This window comes from Nicotiana attenuata, unplaced genomic scaffold (assembly GCF_001879085.1).
Source record: "Nicotiana attenuata strain UT unplaced genomic scaffold, NIATTr2, whole genome shotgun sequence".
Classification (NCBI taxonomy): Eukaryota; Viridiplantae; Streptophyta; class Magnoliopsida; order Solanales; family Solanaceae; genus Nicotiana; species Nicotiana attenuata.
This window is the reverse complement of record NW_017671834.1, coordinates 116,061-133,717: the sequence shown is the minus strand read 5'-3', so window position 1 is coordinate 133,717 and position 17,657 is coordinate 116,061.

Below are 17,657 nucleotides of genomic sequence, written 5' to 3'. Positions count from 1 at the left end.
GATATTACCATTCTGTATCACCCGGGGAAGGCCAATGTAGTGGCCGATGCTTTGAGCCGAAAGATAGTTAGTATGGGGAGTTTGGCGTACATTCCAGTTGGGGAGAGGCCCTTTGCAGTTGATGTTCAGGCCTTGGCCAATCGGTTGGTGAAACTAGATATTTCGGAGCCTAGTCGGGTGTTGGCTTGTGTGGTTTCTCGGCCTTCCTTATATGATCGCATCAGAGAGCGCCAGTGTGATGATCCGCATTTGCTTGTCCTTAGGACAGGGTCCAGCATGATGATGCCAGAGACGTGACCATTGATGAGGATGGTGTGTTGAGGATGCAGGGCTGTATTTGTGTGCCCAATGTGGATGGGCTTCGGGAGTTGATATTGGAAGAGGCCCATAGCTCGCGGTATTCCATTCATCCGGGTGCCGCGAAGATGTATCAGGATTTGAGGCAGCACTATTGGTGGAGGAGAATGAAGAAAGATATTGTAGGATTTGTGGCTCGGTGTCTCAACTGTCAGCAGGTGAAATATGAGAATCAAAGACCGGGTGGCGTACTTCAGCGGATGATTATTCCCGAGTGGAAGTGGGAGAGGATCACTATGGATTTTGTGAGTGGTCTTCCTCGGACCTTGAAGAAGTTCGATTCGATTTGGGTGATTGTGGATCGGCTGACCAAGTCCGCGCACTTCATTCCGGTATGTACTACCTATTCTTCGGAGCGGCTGGCAGGGATCTTTATCCGGGAGATTGTCCGATTATATGGTGTTCCAGTCTCTATTATCTCATATAGGGGTACTCAGTTTACTTCTCAGTTCTGGAAGACTTTTCAGCGAGAGTTGGGTACACAGGTGGAGTTGAGTACAGCATTTCATCCTCAGACGGATGGACAGTCCGAGCGTACTATTCAGATATTGGAGGATATGTTGCGTGCCTGTGTTATTGATTTTGGAGGTTCTTGGGATGGGTTCTTGCCGCTTGCAGAGTTTGCCTACAACAACAGTTATCAATCAAGCATTCAGATGGCTCCGTATAAGGCGTTGTATGGGAGGCGGTGTAGATCTCCTGTTGGTTGATTCGAGCCCGGCGAGGCTAGGCTATTGGGGACAGAGTTGGTTCAGGATGCCTTGGAGAAGGTGAAGCTGATTCAGGAAAGGCTTCGTACAGCACAGTCGCGCCAGAAGAGTTATGCGGACCGGAAGGTTCGAGATGTGTCTTATATGGTTGGTGAGAAGGTCTTGCTGAAGGTTTCACCCATGAAGGGTGTTATGCGGTTTGGAAAGAAAGGGAAGTTGAGTCTGCGGTTTATTGGGCCTTTTGAGGTACTTAGGAGGATTGGGGAGGTGGCTTATGAGCTTGCCTTGCCACCCAGCTTGTCGGGCGTGCATTCGGTATTTCATGTATCTATGCTCCGGAAGTATGTTGGGGACCCGTCCCATGTATTGGACTTCAGCACGGTTCAGTTGGATGATGATTTGACTTATGATGTAGAGCCAGCAGCCATTTTGGATCGTCAGGTTCGGAAGTTGAGGTCAAAGGATGTTGCTTCAGTGAAAGTACAATGGAGAGGTCGGCCCGTGGAGGAGGCTACTTGGGAGACCGAGCGGGAGATGCGGAGCAGATATCCTCACCTGTTTGAGGCTTCAGGTATGTTTCTTGACCCGCTCGAGGACGAGCGTTTGTTTTAGTTGGGGAGGATGTGACGACCCGACCCGTCGTCACGTGAGTTACCGCTTCGTTTTCCCCGTTTTCAGCTTCTTTATGCTTCATTATAAGAGTCTTGTGTGAACGAGTTGATTTGGATTGGTTTTAGAGGGAAATGAGACACTTAGAAGGTTTGGTTTGGAAAAGTCAACCGGATGTTGACTTATGAGTTAGAGGGCTCGGATGTGATTTCTGGTGATTCGGTTAGCTTCGGGGGATGATTTGTGACTTAGGAGCGTGATCGGAAGTAATTTTGGAGGTCCGGTGTAGAATTTGGCTTGAATTGGCGAAGTTAGTATTTTGGCGAATTCCGGTTGATAGGTGAGATTTTGATCCGAGGGTCGGAATGGAATTCCGAGAGTTGTTGTAGCTGCGTTAGGTGATTTGGGATGTGTGTGCAAAATTTCAGGTCATTCGGAGGTGTTTTGGTCGGGTTTTTGATCAAATGCGTGTTTCGGAAGTTTTAGAAGAACTTAGGCTTGAATCCGATGTAATTTGATGGTTTTGGTGTTGGTGGAGGTGTTTTGATGATTGGAGCAAGTTTGAATGATGTTTTAGGATGGATTGGCACTTTTGGTAGAGGTCCCAAGGGCCTCGGGGTGATTTCGGATGGCCATCGGGATGAATTTTAGACTTGTGTCATTGCTGATATTTGCTGGTTCTGGTATTTCCGCATCTGCGGAAAAGGGACCGCAGATGCAGTTCCGCAGATGCAGAAAGGGAGTCGCAGGTGCGAGTTTCTTGAGGAGTTAGTTTTTCGCAGATGCGGGCTTGGAGCCGCATCTGCGNGCACGATGTACCATCCCGTGCCGCTTTCATTGATTATATGGTGAGGAAAGAGAGTAAAAGCACGAAGGGTGATGCCGTGCACACTTTTATTATATGATTGCTTTGGTGAGGACGAGAGTAAAAGCACGAACGGTGATGCCGTGCGTTTATTGAATTCTGATTCTTGTTAATATCTGAGTTATGTTATTTCTTTCGTTTATTTGATGTCTTTCTATTCGGAATTGCTATCTCCCTCACAGCATGCTCCCCTCCCATTTTGACTGGTTATTTCTGTGTCTCTTTTTCGTTGTATATATATTTGAACTACACAAGTTTATGTGGTAGTCTGGTCTAGCCTCGTCACTACCTCGCCGAGGTTAGGCTAGACACTTACCAGCACATGGGGTCGGTTGTGCTAATGCTACACTCTGCACTCTTTTGTGCAGATCCCAGTGCTGTTGACTTCGGACCGTAGGTTGGAGGCTATTTTCAGTTCACGCGAAGATCCAAGGTAGACCTGCAGGCATCCGCAGGCCCTGGCGTCTCCTTTATCCTTATTTCCTGTTTCATTTTCCTTATATTCAGAAACAGTGTATTGATATTTTCTTCAAACTTTGTATGTAGTAAATCTTAGACCCTCTTTGATACTGTGACACCAGTTCTGGGTAGTCAAGGTTCAAACAGTTGTATTGGATATTCATGTTCAGATAGCTTATGGCTTCTTTCTTCCGCTTATGTTAAATTCCGCTGTTTAAATGTTATTATTATTATTATTAAAATTGCTAATGAATATAAAATGAGTAAAAAGGGTAAATTATGAAATTAATTAGCTAGATGTGACGACCCGGCCCGTCGTCACGTGAGTTACCGCCCCGTTTTCCCTATTTTCTTCTTCCTTATGTTTCATTATATGAGTCTTAAGTGAATGAGTCGAATTGGATTGGTTTTAGAAGGAAATGAGACACTTAGTCTCTTTAAGGAAGGTTTGTTTTGGAAAAAGTCAACCGAATGTTGACTTATGAGTTAGAGGGCTCGGATGTGATTTCCGGTGTTTCGGTTAGCTTTGGGGGACGATTTGCGACTTAGGAGTGTGATCGGAATTGATTTTGGAGGTCCGGTGTAGAATTAGGCTTGAATTGGCGAAGTTGGTATTTTGGCGAATCCCGATTGATAGGTGAAATTTTGATCCGAGGGTCGGAATGGAATTCCGAGAGTTGTTGTAGCTTCGTTTAGTGATTTGGGATGTGTGTGCAAAATTTCAGGTCATTCGGAGGTGTTTTGGTCGGGTTTTTGATCAAATGCATAATTCGGAAGTTTTAGAAGAACTTAGGCTTGAATCCGATGTAATTTGATGATTTTGGTGTTGGTGGAGGTGTTTTGATGATTGGAGCAAGTTTGAATGATGTTTTAGGATGGATTGGCACTTTTGGTAGAGGTCCCGGGGGCGTCGGGGTGATTTCAGATGGCCATCGGGATGAATTTTGGACTTGATGCATTTCTGAAGATTGCTGGTATCTGGTATTTCCGCATCTGCGGAAAAGGTGCCGCAGATGCGGTTCCGCAGATGCGAATAGGGGATCGCAGGTGCGGGTGTTGGCCATTTGGATAAATTCCGCAGAAGCGGATGATTTCCGCAGGTGCGGTCTCCGCAGATGCGGTTAATGACCGCAGAAGCGGTCCGTGCATGCAAGGGAGGTTTCACGGAAGCGGAGGCTTGACCGAAGAAGCGGCGTCCGCAGAAGCGGAGATTGACCGCAGAAGCGGTCCTGGGCATAGTGAAGATCCGCAGAAGCGGAGGGAAAACCGCAGAAGCGGTAACCGCAGGTGCGGTTCATTTATCGCAGATGCGAAAATGACTGATCAGAGAAGGGTTTTAAAAGCTCATTTTGTTCCGCGAGCTAAGGTTTATTTCAACCATTTTTGATCAACCTTAAGAGCTTTCGGACGGAAATTGAAGGTGATTTCGACTGGGTGTGATTGTAGGTGAGTTCTATGACCTAAATACATGATTTAATGGTAGAATTAACCTAGAAATCTATAAAAATTCATCAAAAAGGGGGAAAAGCTAGGACTTGGAATTTGATATTTCAAAGTGGGATTTGATGGGTCATTTGGGCTCGGATTTGGGAGTTTTTGATATGTATAGACTCGTGGCGAGATAAGAAATCCGATGATGTTAAATTTTCTGATTTTCGAGATGTGGGCCTAAGGCTCGGGTTTTGCAAATTTCGTGAATTTCGATATTTTTCGAGTCTTTTCGATTGGGTTATGTTCCCTTAGCCTATTGTAACGTATTCGTTGTGGTTTTGATCAGATTCGACGCGCGAGGAGGCCGATTTGAGAGGCAAGGGCATAGCGAGCTAGGATTTTGGCCGGCTCGAGGTGAGTAATGATAGTAAATGATATCCTGAGGGTTGAAACCCCGGATTTGCACGACGTAGTGCTGTATTGAGGTGAAACACGCGCTTAATAGCGGGCGCGGGGTTGTTTACTATTGGGGATTGTGACTTGGTCCGTCCCGATTAATATTTTTACCGCGTGTTTGACTGAAATGCATTTGTTATCAACATGATTTGGGCCTATTGCCATATTTTGGGCTTCATGCCGACTACTTGAATCCTTCATGGATTTTTATCACTGTTTCCTTACTATTTTGATATACTACTTGAACTCAGTCCTGTTGATTATACTGTTTTACAAGCTCAGCTGCTTTAATTGAACTTTGAGACTTAATGATATTTCCACTGTCGTTTGGGCTGAGCACTACTATTTTATTGATGCCTGAGGGGCTTATGATGTTTTTTGGACTGAGTGAGGCCGAGGGCCATATGTGAGGAGGCTTTCAGGCCTCGAGTGTGATGTGAGGAGGCTTTCAGGCCTCGAGTGTGATGTGATGAGGCTTTCAGGCCTCGAGTGTGATGTGAGGAGGCTTTTGAGGCCTCGAGTGTGATGTGAGGAGGCTTTCAGGCCTTATGTGTGATGTGAGAAGGCTTTCAGGCCTTATGTTGATTTAGCGCTTCGGCCGTAAGGGGCCCCTCCGGAGTCTGCACACCCATAGTGAGCGCGGGTACCCATATGATCTGAGAGTGAGCCCGAGGGGCTGATATTATGCTGAGTGACTAACACTGAGCCCGAGGGGCTGATACTGTTCTGAGCGATTGATACTGGGCCCGAGGGGTAGATTTCTACTCATTATTTACTTGTTGTTTTATCTGATTTACCTGTTTTTTAAAAGGAGATTTCATTTGACTTTTACTATTTTACTGCTTTAAATGATTTACTGCCTGATATAGAATTACCTTGTGCACTTATGTGTTTTCATGCCTTCGGTTATTATTTATTATTAGTACTCACTGGGTCGGAGTACTCACATTACTCCCTACACCATGTGTGCAGATTCAGGCATAGCAGAGTCCGCTCCTGAGCACTGATTCCTTCCAGACCAGGCAGCGAGTTGGAGTTACGAGGTAGCTGTTGACGTCCGCAGCCCCTTGTCTCCTCTATCTTACATCATTTATGTTTTCTTCAGACTATTGTATCGGATATTACTCTTTGTAGACTTATAGCAAACTCTGTAGTAGTTCATGACTTGTGACACCCCGGTTTGGGCTGTGTCGGGATGGTTTCCCTTGTTATTATCGCTGATTCCGCATTATTGCTATATTAAGCATGTGTTAGAATTGTTAATATTAATTAATTTCTTTAAAAGAGGTGTTTGCGTTGTTCTGGCTGGCCTTGTCTTCACGAGAGGCGCCATCACGTTCGGGTTGGGAATTGGGTCATGACATTTGTTTTGAATAATTTGCGCACAAGTTAGGTAGACTTGGTTTTCATCTATTTATAGACCATTTCTCAATAAAGATAGGAAAAAATCACTACTCCCACCAGTAAGAAAAGAAATAGTAGGGGACTTCAATTGCTAAAATGCCAAATTTCTGTTCTTGAATTTTTTGAAACCTTAAGGACAGCAACTTTTTGAATTGGATGATTAAGTTGACTGAAGTACAGCAATAGTTTTAACCAAATCCAAATCACACCTTAATTGCTTATTTAAGCAACATTTTTAATTCAAGCCTAACCCCAATTAGGCAAAGCACCACCTCTATAGTCAATAAGAAAAAATTAGCAACTCTTTTTTTTCAGATTAGAAAAATGATTCAATAAAACTAAGAAAAAGTTTTGGACCAAACATTTTAATATATGTTGTACAGTACCCAAACGGCTATAACTCGGTATAACTGCCAGTACTCAAATTCTTGAAAATAGTAGAGGCTTAGAAGATGAATAACATCGAAATTGGAACACTCTTGAAATTAGAGAGATGACAAATCTTCATCTTTTTAGTAAAAAATATTACATTATTTCAATTTTCAGTTACAAATGAGAAAACTATCAAATATTATAGTAGAAAAGAATGTCCGAAAAGATGAGGATAGATAATAATATAATATTTATATTTTGAATTAATCAAAAAATAATAAATAAACAACACTAAAAAAAGTTATTGCTAAATTTAGACCATTAAAGAATTTTGAACAGTATAACATAAGTTTTAAATATTTTTTGAGTAAGAAAAAAAATAATCTATATATATATATGTCATATTAAAAGAGAAGTAGTATCAAAGTCTTAAGCCAGTTGACAAATTAATAAAAAGTCACATTAATAAATGTATAGTACTAAGTACTTGCTAATTTAATAAAAAAATAAATAAGGAACAAATAATTTATTTAATTACTATATAATGTGCATCCTTTGATTTTGTAAATTTTGTTATATTTCTGCATACTATATTAAATAATAATAATAAAGCAACCGAAAGATTTATTAATATGATATATTAGAACATAATTTTATAAAATTAATATTCTCGCGCATCGCACGAGTTCTAACACTAATTCCTGAAAATAGTAGAGGCTTAGAAGATGAATAAAATCCAAATTGGAACACTTGAAACTAGAGAGATGATAAATATTCATCTTTTTAGAACCACTAATTCTTCTTCCTATACCCCAATATGTAGAAGATGCGAAAAAGATTTTCAGAACTTTCTGGAATGCAACAATTAATATCAAAAATATATGTTAGAATTCGTTGTATGATAATTTGTAATGTGTGTATCCTAACAATTTACGATTATTTTTGGCCTTACATCATCAGCAGGGCTCTCAAACATTTGTCTTCAGCTTATAAAAATCTAAGCGGAGCAACAAACGTGTGGCTTTGAATAATAAAGCATACATTTTCTTCCTCCCTTCAAATTGAGGGAGAGTTTAGGCTATTAATGATGTTGTGTTAAGATTTCAGTTATAGCTTGCACTTGTTTCACAGTTTGTGTATATAAATTTATAAGTACGGTGTCTGATATTAGGTTTAATTAATAAGAGTTATCTTTTATTATATACAATCAAATATTTCTATAACAATTTTATTTGTTTTGTCAGTCTTCTGACATGATAAGCTAAGGCTTTAATTGATGACCGGCCTCCAGGCTCTAGTATGGTCGCATGAGACCAACACTAATTACTACGGTAAATAATAGCCTTAGTTTTGACTAGTCAGGAAAAAGATCACAAAGAGTATTTTAAAGAAAAAAAAGTATAATACCTTTGTGGCCCGGGAACGGGGAGGGTGTGGGGGATTGTAAATTTTGTATGAAATATATTCAAAAAATCTCTTTACCACAACCCTAAATCGCAAATAAGAGTAGATTTAATTTGGTGGGGAAAAAAAGAAGAAGGACCGTACGGTATTTCATAAACATACCAAGTATTTGGCAAATAAAAAAGAAAAGAAAACCCCCCAAGCGAATAAAATGATATAAGAGGTTTGTGTTTGTAATTGAGTACTCGGACGTGCATGAACGAAATCAGTAAAATCTGCACAAGTGATAATAAAGAATGATATGACGAAGACTAATAAATTAGTTGAACATTTCAAAAAGAATACATACTTTTTGTTTCAATCATGAGTCGTGCTTTACACCGTTTGATATGAAAACCAACAAGGAAGATACGTGAACATTAGTTTGGTAGAAGCACGTTTTGAACCAATAATGGCCTCATCTAACATCTTAAAACTCTATTGATTTTCGTTTTCTATGTATGATCATTGTATTTATGGATCTCTTGGATAAAGTTGAACTTATTTGGTAAATTAACAATTCGAGCACTGAAATCTCATATCTCATATCAATAGTGACGACGCAATTTTTGTGTTTGAAAGTATGCATTTCCTCACAAATTTGGCACACACCACTAAAATCAATTACTCAAAAGTAGGTTAGTGCTGCAGATCTAAACAAAATTAATACAGTGAGGATAGTTAATAGGAGTGGGTCCAGAGTAGCCATTTTTCCTCCATACTTGAGATAAAGTTGGTTGGACTTGGTTTTCAGCTATTTAATTATGCATAGCCTATCCCCCAACTAATTAAAGGAAAGAAAGACCACTCCCACAAGTCAGAAAATTTTGTAAACTCTAATTGCTAAAACGCCAAATTTCAGATCCTGGATTTTGCTCCAGTCAAAAAGAAGAGGAAACTTAAATCTTTACAAAGTTTTGAATAAGATAGGTTATGGTTTTTTTTTTATTTATCGAATGAAGAGGGAAGATAACAGCAGAAACGAAGCACAAGAATAAGTCAATGTTGGATATTTTTATTTTACGAGTCTTGGACCGTCCGACAGAGCACAATAGCTACGGGAAAGAAGGCCAAACAAAAACAAATGTTTGGCTAATAAAACCAAATTTGGCGAGCTCCAATATTTAAAGGTTGCATTTTTTTCGCAAATATTTCACCAATACTTAAAGGGTGCATTTAGCTTCACCTAATTTTTCAGTACGCAGCAAACATACTAATAGTACGATTCATATTATTTGTCTATCAAAGTTCTTGTATATTCCTTAGAAAAGATATTTAATAGGCATAGTCATTAGATCTTTTTTGTCTAAATTACTCTTCATCTCTCTTTTAAATATTTCACTAAACTAACATTCCATTAGTTGGAGTACTAATGGCGAATTTGAAAGAAAGCAAATGCATATTCTTGTTTTTTAGAACATCAAATAATTTGCAACAACTCAATATACTAAAACAACTACTAATATTTGGAATCCAAAGAAATATTAACAAAAGATTCATTAATAGTTGAATAGCTTGTGGAAAAATAATTAATGTAATAAAGGAACCTCATATCTCCCTGCACAAAAAAAAAAAAGAAAAAAAAAAGGTAAGACGAAAGAAAAAAAGGAAACAAATACAAACCATACGTATCAGGGCCCTCTTAAGTATTCCCTCGTCCCAATTTGTTTAATATAGTTTGGATTTTGAGACTTAATGAGTTTTTCTGTGACCATAATAAGATTTATGTAATTTTTAAATATATAAATTTTATTTCACTAGATTTAAAGATTCTATATCTGAATAAGGTTAATATTAATAAATTTGACTCATAAAATTTTGTTCATCAAACAAATTAGACTGAGGGAGTAATTTCTTTGAAATCCAGGTACCTCCTAACCCTAATACGTGGTTATTTTCCTTTATATATGGAAAAAAATGATATACATGCACGTAAAGTTCTTTGGGAAAACATGCAAGTAATTCATGATACCATACAACTTCCTTAGTTAGTGGGAGGTAACTTTAACGAAACAGTATGAGCCTCTGAAAAGTTTGGTGGCAATTCTATTAATAATACAAAATGTGATAACTTCATACGATGCCTAAATCATTGTCAATTAATTGACCTTGGTTATAGAGGCAGTAAATACACTTGGACAAATAAACGCATGTTCAATAAAAGAATTCTAGAAAGACTAGATAGATGTATGGGAAATTATGAATGGCTTAATAAATTCCCGGATGCGTACATACAACATCTACCTACAACATATATTCCGACCATTGCTCGTTACTTGTTAATCTTCATAAAAAATTTAAGAGAAATAAAATATTTAGATTTGAAACAATCTGAACCTCCCACCCACAGTTTACCTCCCTGATTCTTACAAACTCGACCCCTCATATATTTTTAATGCTATTAACGACTTTACTGAAGATGTCCAGGACTGGAACAAATCTACGTTTGGAACATCTTTAAGGAAAAAAGAACATTTTAGCAAGAATCAACGGTCTTCAAAAATCCCCCCAATACCCTACAAAGCACTTTCTTATATTATTTAGAAATGACCTTATAAACAAATATAATGAAATACTTCGGCTAGAAGAGGACTTTTGAAAATTAAAATCACGCATAATTGATTACAAGAAGGAGATGCGAACACAAAATTCTTTCACTTATCAACCATACAACGGAGAAGACAGAATCGCATCACTGCCCTAAAAGACTCGGGAGGTAATTGGGTTTTGACCAATCAAAAGTAAATGAAATGGTAGAGTCTTACTACCAACAACTTTTTACAACAAATCACTCTTACTCCTTCAAATCATACTCAACAGCAAATTACCATCAACTAAATACTAAAGATCATCATTCCATTGATAGATCACTAACCACGAAAGAAATTCGATCCGCTCTAAACTCTTTTCAGTCGTTCAAGGCACCGGGACTTGATGGTCTCCATCCATACTTTTATCAAAGAATTTGGACGTATACTGCCTCTTCATTGATCTTCTTTTGCAATGAAGTTTTCACTACTATAGTCATTCCTCCAATAGTTAACAAAATATATTTATGTCTCATTCCAAAAGATTCGCATCCTTCATCGATCACTCAATATCGACTGATTAGCCTTTGTAACTCTCTTTATAAAATAATTACAAAAATTATAGTAAACAGATTGAAGCCTCTATTACATGAGCTTATTAGTCCGGAACAATCTGCTTTTCTCCTAAAATTATCGTGCCTCAGACAATGTAATCATAGTACAGGAAATTCTCATCCATTTCAGACGTAAAAAAGGCAAACAATAATACTTTCTCCTCAAATTAGATCTAGAGAAAGCCTTTGATCAAATGGAATGGGCACTCATCAAGGAAACCCTACATTTTTTTAACTTCCCAGAACCTATCATCACTCTCATTATGTAGTGCATCACCACTTCATCCATCTCAATTCTATTAAACGACAAACTGAATTTTTCATGCCCACAAAGGGACTGCGTCAAGATGATCCACTTTCCCCATATATATTTATATTATGCATGGAATGCCTATCACGCCAAATACACAGCAATTGACTATAACAAATGGCTGCCTGTACAACTCTCACGTCAGGGACCCCTATCTCTCACTTATTCTTTGCGGATGATATAACTCTAACATCACGACTCACTCCCCAAAGTGTCCATACTATTATTGACACTCTCACCTCTTTTACATACCACTCAGGACAACAAATTAGCTATGAAAAATCTGTAACGACCCGGCCGGTCGTTTCATGAGTTACCGCTCCGTTTCCCCCATTTCTGCTTCTTTATATGTTGTTCAACTGTATTTTATCGCATAGTGTTGGTTAGTTTGGGTTCGGAGTGGTTTTGTAGAGAAATGAGATACTTAGTCTCTTAAGTTGGCCTTTTAGTTGGAAAAGTCAACCGGAAGTTGACTTGTAAGTAAACGATCTTGGAATTTGGTTTTTATGATTCGGATAGCTTCGTGAGGTGATTTGGGATTTAGGAGCGTGATCGGAATGTGTTTTTGAGGTCCGGGGTAGATTTAGGCTTGAATTGACGAAATTGGAATTTTGGCGTTTTCCGGTTGGTAGTGGAAATTTTGATATAGGGGTCGGAATGGAATTTCGGAAGCTGGAGTAGGTCCTTTGTGTCATTTGGGACGTGTGTGCGAAATTCTAGGTCATTCGGACGAGGCTTGATAGACTTTTTGATCGAAAGCGGAATTTGGAAGTTTTGGAATTTCTTAGGCTTGAATCCGATGATGATTTGATATTTTGATATTGTTGTGAGCGTTCCGAAGGTTGGAACAAGTTTGAATGATATTATAGGATGCATTGGCATGTTTGGTTGAGGTCCCGAGGGCCTAGGGTGAGTTTCGGATGGTTAAACGGATCAAATTCTTGTTTTGAAAGTTGCAGATTTTCCAGTTCTGTTGCAGAAGTTTCTTCTTCGCGATCGCGTGAGGAGGCTCGCGATCGCATAGAGCAGTTGTAGAGGCAGTCCAGGTTGTTCTTCACGTTCGCGTGTTGAAGGGCTGCGATCGCCGGAGTGGTTCAGGTAAGGCATCGCGAACGCGTGGGTTAGGTCGCGTTTGCGTAAGGTTAAGTGGACCGGAGTTGGACCACGCGTTTGTTCATCACGAACGCGGTTAGTGGTCCGCGATCGCGTAGGAGTGAGGGGCAGAGCATCGCGTTCGCGTGGAGAGGGACGCGTCCGCATAGAGTTATTTCAGGAGCCAGCAAAGTTGTTCTTCGCGATCGTGCGGTTCTTTCCGCGATCGCGATTAAGGAATTTAATTCCCTGGGCAAAATGTTTAAATAGCCATCTTCGCGAATTTTAGGCCATTTCTCACCATTGTTGGCCGGGTTTGAAGCTTTTTGAGAGGGATTGAAGAGGGAATCAAAGGGAAACACTTGGAGGTAAGATTTTTAAACTCAATACTCGATTCCATGGCATTATTTTACTGATTAGGCTTGAAATTAATGGAAAATAAGGGTTAAATTTGGGGAAATAGGGCTTGTTATTGGAGAGTGTAAATTGGGAATTTGAGGGGCCATTTGGGGTCCGATTTTGATGTTCTTAATATGTATAGACTCGTGGGAGGATAAGGATTCTAGTGATGTAATTTTTATCGAAATTTGGGATGTGGGTCCGGGGGTCGGGTTTGGCCAATTTCAGGATTTTTGAGTAAATTTGGTTATTTTCGCGTGGGTTTTGTTCCTTTAGCCTATTTTGATGTTATGATTCTGGTTTTGGATAGATTGGGGTGAGTTGAGTGATTCGAGAGGCAAAGGCATCGCGGGCAAGAGTTTGGACCGGATTGAGGTAAGTAATGATTGCAAATGTTGTCCTGAGGGTATGAAACCCCGGATTTCACATCGTTGTGCTATTTTGAGGTGATGCACATGCTAGATGACGAACGTGGGGTCGTGCACCGTTGGGGATTGTGACTTGGTCCATCCTGTACGACCATTAAGTCACGTATTTAATTGGAAATTGTTTGATATTATTATATTTTGGAAAGTATTACTATGTTTGGGGCTGAATGCCGTGTTTGGGGCCTTGTGCCGACTGTTTGGACCTTAGGGGATTTTTACTACTGTTTCCTCACTGTTTTGATATTATTTACACTCAGTCATGCTATTCTTTCACTGATTTCATAACTCAGATTTTATTTACTCCTTTTGATTTTATAAATGATGTTTTGAGCAGAGTATCTGTTTTACTGTTAGCCCGAGGGGCTTGAGTGAGTTCTGACTGAGTGGGGCCGAGGGCCTATGTTGTGAGGATATCATGGGATCGGGCTGCGCGCCGCAGCGAGTTGTACTGGTTGTGATATATGAGAGGCCGAGGGCCTGACTTATTATGCCACGAGATGGCTTGTGATAGCGCTTGGGCTGTAGGAACCCCTCCGGAGTCTGGACACCCCCAGTGAGCGCAGGTACCCAGTGTGTATGATGTGATATTGCCTGAGGGGCTGATACGAATGATTGTGAGGTAGCCCGAGGGGCTGGTTCTGCTGATATTATGCCTGAGGGGAGGTTTATGGTACTTGTTTTGCCCAAGGGGCTATTTACGTTTCTATCCTTTTACTCACTGCTTTCATCACCCGTTTGAACTATTGAAAGATGTTTTAAAAGGTTTTTACTGAACTGAGTTGTCTTTTTACGAGTTTTATTGCTTTACTGCATTGTTCTGAACTATACTGTTTGCTGTAGCGTTATGACGTGGTTTACGTATTTTCTTACTTCTCAGATGCCTTTACTTTTATTACTTACTGAGTTGGCGCACTCACATTACTCCCTGTACCTTGTGTGCAGATCCAAGAGTCTCGGGTCGCGATAGCGAGTGCTGATCAGCCTTTTAGCAGGTCTTCGGAGTTGACTTGGTAGTTGCTTGGCTTTCGCAGCTTAGTGCTTCTCCTTCCTATCTTATTTAGCTTTGTGTTAGCATTTGTTCAGACTATGTTGTCCTTTCTTATTCCGAGACGAGTTGTAGTTGTTCATGACTGGTGACACTCCGATGTCGGGCTGTGTTATGTTTCCACACTGTTTATTTTGACTTATACTATGGGATTTTAGCTAATTAATGACTTAAAATGACTTATTATAAATGTCTGGTTGGTTTTGGGGTTTGTGTCGGCTGGCCTAGTTTCACGATAGGCGCCATCACGATCGGGTCCGTTTTAGGGTCATGACAAAATCAAAGATATTTTTCTCTAAAAATACGACTCCTACGGATAAGCATTTGTCCTCAATTCTTTTAGTATGCGCGAAGGAATCAAATTTGGAAAATATTTAGGCTATCCTTTATTCACTCAAACACCAGTCCAAAGCAACTACCAATTTATTCTCAATAACTTTAAAGCAAGGCTCGCAGGATGGAAAATTTATATGCTCAATATGGTAGCAAGAAGTACTTTAATTAAGCATACCCTCAACGCACTCCCAACGCATGTATGCAAATCATACACCTGCCCCGAAACATCGTTCACTCAATGGAAAAATACCAAAGAAATTTTCTATGGGGCACAACTCAGCATAAAAAGAAACTCCACCTCATTAAATGGACTACCATCCAACAACCTAAGGAATATGGGAGATTGGGGATCCATAATTTAGCTCTAAGAAACAATGTTTTACTAGGCGCATTAGCATGGAGACTTTTCTCATATCCAAATTCCCTATGAGCATCTATCCTCATAAATAAATATTTCTTACAAACTAATCATCAATAATTTTCAAATACATGGAAAGCAGTGACCTTGGGATGACAACTTTGCCAACAAGGTATAGTATGGCATGTTGCAAATGGCTAACACACTCGATTCTGGACGGAACCTTGGCTAGGGCCAAACCTCATACTGTAAAGCCAAATTGAAGACCCATTACCACATACTGACCATAACTCCACACTATCACGTTATTTAACACAACAACTAATTAACATCAACGATATTCCATTTGAACTACCACTAAATATTGAAAGCCAGTTGCGAAACATATACGTAGAATCCCTCCATAATCCACACACCTATGATAAAATTATCTGGGGACTAACTCCTAATGGAAAATTCACTATTAAATCCCTGTATCATAGTTTACAACTAACTCATGAAGCTGTCAACTTTAAATGGATATGGGCTTTAACATTACCATCAAAAATTAAATACTTCTTATGGTTAATTGGACATAATCGTCTACCAACAATTGCCTATCTATATAGACTCGACATTACTTCATCACCAATATGTCCTATTTGCCACCAACACAATGAAACCATTGCCCACATATTATTTAGATACACACACGCCACATCCATATGGCATACTATTGGAATGATGCATGATTTCAACACAGATGCCAATAATGCCAACTCTCCAATCCATGTCATTCACATGCTCATCAAATCTACTACACCAATACCAACACACACCCCAACCCACATACTCATCCCTTTCAGACTCTGGCAGATATGGAACTGCCGCAACAAAAAAAATTCCAACATATTAACGTACAAAACTCATTTCGACAAATAGTCTCTCATACTAATGAATATCATTATCTCATCCACAACAAAATTCACATACCCAAATAAGGAATCTATACATCAAATGGGAACCACCTACTACCGGCACTTTCAGACTTAATACAGACGGTTCCTTCAATACAACACCTCCTGGCTATGGAATAAGAGGGGTATTCAGAAACTCCACATGCAGCTGGATCCTAGGATTCACTGGAAGCAGACCCACAGGAGACCCTACTACAATGGAACTCTGCGCCTTACTCCAAGGCTTACACATAGCATGGCAACATAAACTCTTACCGCTGGAAATCAATATTCGACCCCACTGAGGTAATTTTTATGTTAAAAAACAATAACATGCAGCACTCATCACTACTATCTGATTGCAGATACTTGCTACGGCAGCTGGGTAGCCCGCACATCATGCATAGTTACAGGAATCAGAACAGCGTAGCTGATAGCTTAGCAAAATATGGAGTATCTATGAACTTAGGAACAACCTTGCATCTACTCTAGGAGCCGCCAACTTTTTTGGAAAAAGAATTGCGTGCAGACCAACAAGGCATTGTCTACTTAAGGAAAACAACTGTTGCAGCTCAACATGTTCCTCTTACTTTTTATTTAGATGATCCATCTAATGAATGTATTATTGTAGAACAAGATAGACCTCAGCATCTCAACTTCCCTACCTGCTCTTTTTGTAACCTGGGGGAAAATTCTGTCAACTGAATCACGCAGCGGACTCAACCTTAGGAAGAGTGGGCGCTAATACTTTTACCCAATAGTAGTATCGGGGTCAATTTCCACAGGGAGCTAGAAAGGGAGTTGGATATTTGCTTAGCCTAGAAATGCGTGTTTGCTTCTAATTGATCTTCTATCATTTTTGGGTTTTTATGATTATCAACTACAATTTAACAACTACTAATTATAACTATATTATGCTAAGATATTAATTCTTGGTTGTATGCAAGATAGAGAAAGGCACTAGGGTCGTGGCATTTACCTAGGTGGTCAACTAACGGGTAGAGATTCCTAATACAAGAATGATGACTATGGGGCTTATGCTATAACCGTTGCACAATTGCACTCACTCTCACACCTCTCGGTAGAAAGAGTGATTTTGCCCAATTGACTCTCTCGAAACCAATTGGGTAGGCCAACAAGCCCAAGCAACTTAGGGTTCAAGTTGGGTAATTACTCTCTCGAGGTTTAACCCGTTAATTGGGACTACCATTCTCATGGGTCCATCCCAATTCCTTGTTGGGTTAATTTTGGAGTCATAGACACTCTTTCTCAAGAAGAGTCAAGACCCACTAAGCTAGACTTAGTGTTTGCAACCACCAAATCCTAGTTAAATCATAAAATTAACCCAAATAGCAAACACCCAACGTCATTCAAGCATTAAACAATCACACCCATTAATTGCCCACACTAGGGTTGAGCCACAACCCTAGCTAATGGGTTTAGCTAGACATAATAGCAACATAAATTGAAGCAGTAGTAGATAAAATCAACATATTAATTAACTAG